This window comes from Tamandua tetradactyla, chromosome 7 (genome assembly GCF_023851605.1).
Source record: "Tamandua tetradactyla isolate mTamTet1 chromosome 7, mTamTet1.pri, whole genome shotgun sequence".
Classification (NCBI taxonomy): Eukaryota; Metazoa; Chordata; class Mammalia; order Pilosa; family Myrmecophagidae; genus Tamandua; species Tamandua tetradactyla.
In genome coordinates this window covers 49,819,302-49,827,886 of record NC_135333.1, presented here as the reverse complement: position 1 = coordinate 49,827,886, position 8,585 = coordinate 49,819,302, and the positions used below count along the sequence as shown (strand labels likewise).

Here is an 8,585-nt window from a genome sequence, read left to right as displayed (position 1 = left end):
ACCTCTTCCCTGATGCTCATTTCACCCTTCCTCAATATAGTTTAAAACAGTGGAAGGGATCCCCGTGTTTTGGGATACACCCCAGGCACCCCTAAAAGGCCTAGGGAAGACCGTTCTCCACAGTCTCCAGGGACAGCTGTAATAAAGTCTCTTCTGACTGAATTAACCTCAACAGTTAAAACATAAGTTTGAGATTCGATTCCAGTTTTGACTCTCTCATTTTCTTAAGCCAGTTCTGCACTGCGTTGATTAAAATTTTAAAAGCTCATTTGGGGCCGCGGAAAACAACTCGGTACAAGACCTCCCCTGGCCTCGTCGCCCCCTCGCACACCAAGCGTAGGGCCTAGGTTTGGAGTCTGGGGGCAGTTACTGTCCCTGGGCCCTCCCTGTTCTGCTCTAGGGGTTAGCCTCAGGGGTGGTGTTAGGGTGAGCCGGCCGGGCAGCAGGCGGTCTAGACTGCGGGTCTGAAACCTGCATCGCCTTTTCCCGCTCTGGACGAGGCCTGTTTTGCGTTTCCTTTCCATAAAAAAGGTGAGCAGCTGCTTATAGAGGCTGTCCTTCTTTGTCTTGAGCACTAGCCCTTCCCAGAAGCTCCCACCACGGGGCCCTCAGCCCCTACTCGCTCGGCACCAGATGCCGAAGCCCACACGCCAACGGCGGGTCTGGCGCCTCTGAGCTGGGTGTCCGCCCCGCTCGCTCCGCGCGTTGCTGAGAACGCTCCCGCCGCGCCGGCCTCGCGCCCCCCTCGCGGCCAAGCACCGCCTCTCAGCGCTGCAGTCTAACCCGGCCCACCCCACTCCGAACAGGGGATTTCCCATACCGCCTGAAGATGGCTCCGGATGGGATCTAGATAGGTGCGTCTCACGCTACCGCTCCCTCCCGCCGCCGGGGCACCTGGCGCTCCAGGCCTTAGCGATGCATTCAGGTGTCCCTCGCGAAGGCGCATCCGAGAAGCACCTGCGGGTTCACTGCTTTGATTGGGGGTGGGTCATAAGGGCGGAACCGGGCGAAGAGACCGTGTGCTTGTACCAGGCTCCACGCGGGCCTCGGACCTTCCCCGCAGCGCTTTCCGACTCTGCAATCTCCTACGGAGATCCGCGGGAGGACCAGAGAACCTCTGCTCCGGAGGCTTCCTCCTAATTCATTCATTTAAATTAACATCTGTGGCGGCCGTCACCCAGACGCGAGCAGCCGGGTGGGGGATGTGGAAGGAGGAGGGCGGACGTTGGGCGCGGGGCCAGGGCCAGAGACTTGAGAGGGGCGGGGTCAGATGAGGGGGCGGGGCCACGAAAGGCTAACCGCGGCCGGCGAAATTGCCCGCTGAGGCCTGCGCTGAGAGGGGCGGAGCCCGAAGGAGACACAAGGACGGGACTTTCCCGGAGAGGTGGTAGGGGGTAGGAGCTTGCGGAGGAGTGGGCGGGATCTTAATACGGGAGGGATGGGGAGGGCCAGAGGGCCAAGAGTTGCGCGGTGAGGCGGAGTCTGTGGACTGGCGGAGTCTGTGGACTGGCGGAGTGGGTCCTGCAGGGAGCGGGGCGGTACTCCTGAGGGGCGGGGCCTTCGGTGTATGGGGCGGGGCTTTAGAGCGCGGTCTGCCGGCCCTGCCGGGTGGGGCGGTTGTGGCCTGCGGGGAGCGGGGCGGGGCTGGCGAGAGCTGCGCGGCTGGCTCGTCGCAGGGCCGCATGTCAGTGGATCCGGAGCCGGCTCCCTGCTGACCGGAACGGCCGGGTTCCGTCGGCGTCTGCATCTGGGTCTGGAGTCCTTCCCCGCAGGCACGATGCCGACCGAGCCGTGAGCCCAGCAGAAGCCGGAGCGCGGGGGCAGTGAGGCGGCTGGGGCGGGAGGTGGGCGGTCCTCAGCCGGCGCTGCCCGTCCCTGTGGGCGGGATGGGCAGGGGTCCTGGGGATCGCTTCCCGCAGGGTCCCCTGAGCCGAGGTGGAGGGCGGCGACCCTGGGGCCTCCCCTCTCCTTCCGCCAGCGGCCGCAGCGGGTCTCCGGGTGGCAGGGTGGTGTCCTCCCGGGGAAGGGCGTGTCGGTGCAGCAGGGTCTTCCTGGAGGGGCGGCGGGCGGAGGCTCACCTGCGGAGGCCTCAGAGGTAGCCCAGGCCCACGAAGGAGCAGATGACCTCGCTAAGGAGGGGCCTGCTGGGCCGCGAAAGGGAGACTCCAGGAGAGCGTGTGTAGATGTGTCCTTGTGTAGACGTGTGTGTGTGACATGTTTGTGCGGTTATTTACGCACGTGTGTGTGGAATTCGTCGGGGCTGAGAACCCCAAAGGGATAGTTTTTACCCACGGAAATGTGTATACTGGAGGGAATGCACAGGTTTGCTAAGACGAAAGTGAAACCCAGCTTCTAGTTTGACCCCTGCCTCCGCCAGGAATACATTGTATGGAAATGTTTGCCCCGGACTGACTTAAGGATGAAATGAGAGGCCAAGGCATAGATGAGAAAGGAGAAGGGAAATCACAGGCGAAAAGCCTTCGCATTTGGTTAGCAAGGCGCACTCTCAGCAAAGGAACTTGCGTTGCAGGAGGGTGGGGGATCCTCGGCTGCCTCTCAGGACAGCGCCCAGTTTACATTAGGCTGGAAAGTCCTAGAAGCAGAAGACAAGGCCAGTAATGCCCGGAAATGGACAAGACAAGGGACATTTAAGTGTGACCCGTAAAGAGAAGACAGTGATTGATTGGAGCCAGCCGGGTGACTGTTTCATCTGTTTTCCTTCTGGGACTATTTTAGTGGCTCTTTATATATTGTGTACAGTATAACAGTGTAGTAGCTTGTTTTATAACTGAACTTCAGATTGCATATTATGCTGCTGAAACTAACTTGCGTGCCCTCCTTCTGTTCCCCAAAGAAACAAAAACTGTTCTTGAAAGGAATTTGTCACTGTGTTACTTTCCTAGAGATCGCCTGCTTTAAGTAGAGGCAAGTGGGCAGGAAAATATACACCTTCTGACTACCAAGTCCCACCATCTTTGAATTTTGTAGACATAGGATATTTGATATGTTCTTTTGAATTTTGGAATAGTTCATCCAAAATCCAGCAGAAAAGGGGGAAATTAAACTTTTTTTATGTGAAATCTTTCATTCGAAAGAAAAATTTTTAAAGTTTTTTTTAACCACTTTGGCATGTATATAAAGAGTGAATAATATAGTATGGGTCATGAAATGATGTCCATATATCTTCTTTATGATGTAAAAAGATTTCTAATTTTAGAAATAAGTTTTAAAAGTTGAATTCAGGAGTCTGGGAACGATTGTCATAGAATTGTAGAAGAACTCGTAATAATACTAGCATGCTGGGACTTCAAATACCTCATTATACTGTGTTTTATTTCATCTCAAGAAACATTCACTGAGAGCCTGCTTTACACCTGTTTCTGGTCAGAATAACATGGAGACCTTGACTTCCAGTGTGATAGGAAGACAGAGCAGCATAGGATCATTACAGGCCCTTGCGGAAAGGGCCAAAGAGGTGGAACATAAAATGCTGTTGGGAAAATCCTTCAAAGGAAGGAGGTGTTGATTTTACACAAGAACTAATATTTGAGTTGGACATTCAACTGTCAAGCAGAAGCTGCCAGGGCCAGGGAAAGTCCAGGCCTTTGGGACAGAGGTCAGAGCAGGGCTATGGGCACCGAGACAAAGCTGTGCAGGGAATTGTGAGCTCTGCGCTGCACTCAGGGATGAGTGGGGGGTGTGGATCGATGATGCCACAGGCATGTCAGGGCAGACTGAAGGACCATGTTTGTCTTCTGTGGTGAGGTTTTGAGCAAGGAGATGACTTCATGTTAGGAAAGAAACCACAGAAGCAGTGGGACTAAAGGGAAAAGATGAGAATCAGACCGTGTGGGGGGCTATTAAAATTTTTTCAGCAAATACTTGTTGGACCCCTCTGTGTGTATAATGTTCTGGGTGCTGGGGATGCAGCCGTGAAAAAGAGACAGAACTCCTGCCCCTCGTGCAGTGGGAACTTGTTCTAGTGCAGCCACAATAAGGAAAGCCTGAATTAAGGGGTGGGATGCAGAGGAAGCAGTGGATTTCGGAAACATTTCTGAGGTGGACCTCCAAACTTGGTACACCATTAGACATGGAGGAAGAGAGATTGGGAAGAATCAAACATAGCTCTCACATTCTTGCTTTGGGTGACTAGGGGAATGTGACTAGTCACATTTTCAGTATATCTATAAATACCAAATCAAAATGCTGTATCTGGCATATAAAGGTGAGGCTTCTCTCACCCCATCAGTAGGATAGCTTCATAGTCTTTTTCCAGGTTGGTGGGTACAGTTGATGCAGTCAGAATCTTACTGAGCCCTCCTTGAACTCAAACCTGAATCTACCAGTAGCCAACTAATGTCTCTGGCCAAGAAACATGTTTTCACAGTTTAAAACTATTTATCCATGTAGGGATGGATCCTGTCAATACTTAATCTAGCATATTTGGAGAATGAGCCACTCTAGGCTGGTTCTGTGCTTTGCTCACCGATCCCATGTCCAGTGGATGGAAGCCAGTAAAAGGCAGTCTTCTCTCTGGTCCATGTGACTCTGTCGCAGTTAGAGACATCCTTTAATATCTCTAATGACTGGGCAGCTGCCTGCTATTGAGGTGTATGCACATGTGCTCGATGTGACTATCTGCCATGGAAATCAGACAAGACATTCTTGCAATGAATAAGAAACTGAACTAGATCATCTCTTAGGCCAACTCAGGAAATGAAATTAAAGTTCATGCGTAGAAGATCAAGTTGTTGCTGTAATTACTTGCCCTCTGGAACATGTATCACCAGGAATTCAGATCTGGGAATAAAATCTAGGAATGCTTCCTTTTGATCTTCCACTCACAATATAGTTCTCCTTTTTCCTTATTAATGAAACCTTGGCAAATCCTGTGCTAAATATATCTGCTCTTCCATAGTTGACTATCACCTTGTTGAGGAATGACACATTTCAGATCTGGCCTAGTTGGAGCATCTGAGAATGTTTGTTATTAGACAGAAGCTTGGAATAAATAGCTTGGTTCCAGTTTCTGTAACCTTCGAAGATGTATACAAGTATTTTTTGATGTATTTCTGTGTGTCCAGTTGAAATAGCTAAAGCAATGTGAAAAATTTAGAAGTAAACTTATTCTATCTGGCATTATCCCAACAGACATTTCACACATGCCTGTGTGGCGGTAATTCATAATGATACCCCCCAATTTTCTGAAATCATCAAGTACCCAGCAAGTCATCAAAAATCAATTCAGTTACTTGTAGTAAAATTTCAGTAATAAGTATTACATTCTTATATTGGCATAAATGCTAACGTTTTACTTACTGTGACTTTGAATTACAAAATAATTTTTCCTAGCGGTGCTGGCTAACAGAGTTGACTGTGATTAGAACAGTGGCAGAGGGTAGCATGAGGCTGCTGAGTGTGTTTGTTGAAGGGTAGGGATTGCACTATAATCTCGCAATGATGCCCAAGATCACTTTCCACTGAGTTTTGAGCTGAAAGCAACCATGATAATCACCTGGATCTGCTGGATGAATGTACCAAATCTCAAGGTTAGGTGACTTCCCAAGGTCACACACCTGAGTAGTGGCGCCAGTATTTTCCTTCTGTCTCTCTAGCACAACCCACTTTTGCTCCCTTGTGCCCTTAAGTTTAGGCAACCTGAGAGAGTTTGAGGTACAGATACAACACCTAGAACCAGTTTTAACTTTATCGTGATTATACCCAAAGACTTTGTAAGGAAGGTCAAGGAGGAAAAATTTGAACAGTTTTCCAAGGGAAATAAATCTCTCTCTCTCTCTGAAAAACCATTAAGGAGAAATTTGCCTATTATAAAATGAAACCAAGCATACCTCCAGATATGTGATTACATTTTTTTAGTGTCTGTTAGGTATTTTTATAGTCTTTGCAAGTTGTGGTATAATCATCAACAGATCAAATTTAATGTTGACAAGTAAATGATATATATTACAAGGATTATTATTATTGTCTGTTGCCTAGAATTTTAGGATTCCTGTGCAAAATATGTAGAAACAGTAAAACCCTATCTTTAATGAAATGTTAGCCTTCAGATCATACTATGCAAAAAGAATTTTTTGGCAAGACCAGAAACTGGCTGTTTATCCAAATTATTTTATTGGAGGTTGTTTGGGTTTACTAAAACTGCTGGAATGCAATATACCAGAAATGGATTGACTTTACAAAGGGGATTTACTAAGTTACAAGTTTATAGTTCTAAGTCTATAAAAATGTCCAAACTGAGGTGTGCTGGTTTGAAGCTATTATGTACCCAAGAAGAGCCTAGTTCTTTAATCCTCATTCAGTATTGCTGGATGGGATCTTTTTTGTTGTTTCCATGGAGATGTGACCCATCCAGTTGTGGGTGATACGTTTGAATTAGGTGGTTACCATGGAGATGTGTCTCCACCCATTCAAGGTGGGATTGCTTATTGGAGCCTTTTAAGAGGGAACCATTTTGGAAAAAGCTTTAGAACCCACAGTGCTGACAAAGCCCATATAACCAGAGACCTTTGGAGATGCAGAAAGCAAATGTCCCCAGGGAAGACTTATGAAATGAGAAGAGAAAGCTAGCATGTCATCATGTGCCTTCCCAGCTGAAATAGAAGTGTCCAGAAGCCAAAGACCCCAGCAGACACCAGCCACATGCCTTCCCGGCTGACATAAGTGTTCTGAATGGCATCGACCTTTCTTGAGGAGAGTAACCTCTTATTGGTGCCTTACTTTGGACATTTTCAAGGCCTTAGAATTGTAAACTTGCAACTTAATAAAGTCCCTTTTTAAAAGCTGTTCCATTTCTGGTATATTGTATTCTGGTAGCTTTAACAAACTAAAAAATACATCATCCAGAGAAAGGTGCCTTACCTCTGAAGAAAGACTACTGGCATTTTGGGCATCTCTGTCATCTTGGGAAGGCATGTGGCTGGCTTCTGCTTGTCCTTGCTCTAAATTCTGTTGCCTTCAGCTTCTAATTCCAGTGGCTTTCTCTCCAGGCATCTGTGGGTCCTCACTTAGCTTCTCCAGGGCAAACTCGGGGTTTCAACTCATAGCCTACATCTCCAGATTTCTATGTCTTGGTTTTATCTATCTGTTCTGTATCTGCTCTCAGATCACTGTCTTTTATTCTCATTATAGAAGACTGTAGTAGAAGGATTAAGACCTACCTTGAATCGGGTGGGTCACACATCTCCATGGAAACAATGTAATCAAGAGATCCCAACAATAGTTCTGCCCCCCCCACCAAGACTGGATTAAAAGGATATGGCTTTCCTATATTCTGGAGCAGCTAGAAGGAAAAATCTGAGAGGATGTTATGGTAGCCCATAATAAACTCTGGGGTATATCCTGTTAAGTACTTGTTGAAGAGTGCTTTGAAAACTATTGCTTTTTTCTTTCTTTGCTTTGTATATATGTTATATTATGCAATAAAAAAAAGTTAAGAAAAAGAAGAACATGGCTCTTCTGGAGTGCATAGCAGTTTCAAACCATCACAACAGGGTAAAAGGCAGTTTATTGTAGTCACCTTCTGTTACAAAAGAGAAAACTTCAACATTATACCTCTTTTCTAAATGAATCAGGATATGTGAAACTTAGATACTTAGAAAAGGTTCAAAATTGAATAAATGCTTTATTTGTGTTTTTCACTTCATAGCATTGCCATCCTCTTTAAATAATTTCATGAAGACTTGAAGGAGAAGTGCTGCAGGGCCTGCAGTGGCGCCATCACCAGTTCCCTGGAAGTTCTTCTCAACATAAAGAAGGCAGAGCTCCAGGTTCTCGGCTTTAGAGGGCCCAAGGTATTGCCTCCGGGTGGAGTGGGAAGAAACATTGCATGCTGTTCTCTCGCCTCCCTTTTCCAGTGACCAATTTCATGCCTAATTGACTCTGCAACTCAAGGGGTCATGCAGGCAATAATTGTGCATTGCTGAGGTGTGAAAGCAGTGGCTCCCCTGTGAGAAACTGGGTGCTCACTTCCCAGCTCCTCTGTCATCTCAGAGCCTACCCTACCTTTCATGGTGCCAGTGCTTTTGGCTGGTCACTGTTGTATGGCATGCACAGTAGCTGAATACGTGTTTGTTGGGTAGGTGGATTTAAAATTGTCTTCCAAGGGTAAGCATCTTAGAGGAAATAATATTAGTTTTCTTAGGGATCTCGCTAGACATTTTGTTCCTTTTTAACTTTGTGGAACTTGCGTGTGTGTGTGTGTGTGTAGTACCCAGGCAGGCGTGGGGGTTGGGGAGTGGTCTTCATTTGTGTATTACTTTATATTCTCTCCCCATCAGTTCTTCATGGAAAAGGCTTATTCCGATTTTCATGATGCATGAAGGAGAAATGTTTTGCTTATGGCATGTTGCCAGCCATTGGAAGAGTTTCCACTGTTTGCGCAGGTGGTCAGTAAGACAGGAGTGGAGTTGGAATGCACTCACCTGGCTTACATTTATATGCCCATGTGGACCCCTCCACAAAATAAAGTGGGATGTGTAAACTAACTTCAGAATTTGCAACGACTAAGCAAGATTCTTAGTCTTTTCATTGTGCTATGAAAAAAATTCTATAATATTAAAGCCCAA

The 8,585-nt window shown here is 47.2% G+C and overlaps 1 protein-coding gene across 7 annotated transcripts in view; it reads left to right on the top strand.

Moving 5' to 3' along the window:
- The first annotated feature begins 723 nt into the window (after nt 1-723).
- OPTN (optineurin) overlaps nt 724-8,585 on the top strand; it is a 51,208-nt gene continuing 43,346 nt past the window's right edge. For 2 of the 7 annotated variants that reach the window (XM_077169410.1, XM_077169403.1), the window contains exons 1-2: nt 1,270-1,384; nt 7,667-7,811. The gene's annotated coding sequence lies outside the window, so the exon portion shown is untranslated. Of the gene's footprint in view, nt 855-1,269; nt 1,395-1,670; nt 1,845-7,666; nt 7,812-8,585 lie in introns of those variants that run through there. The other 5 variants (XM_077169404.1, XM_077169405.1, XM_077169408.1 and 2 more) reach the window with 5 other exon arrangements.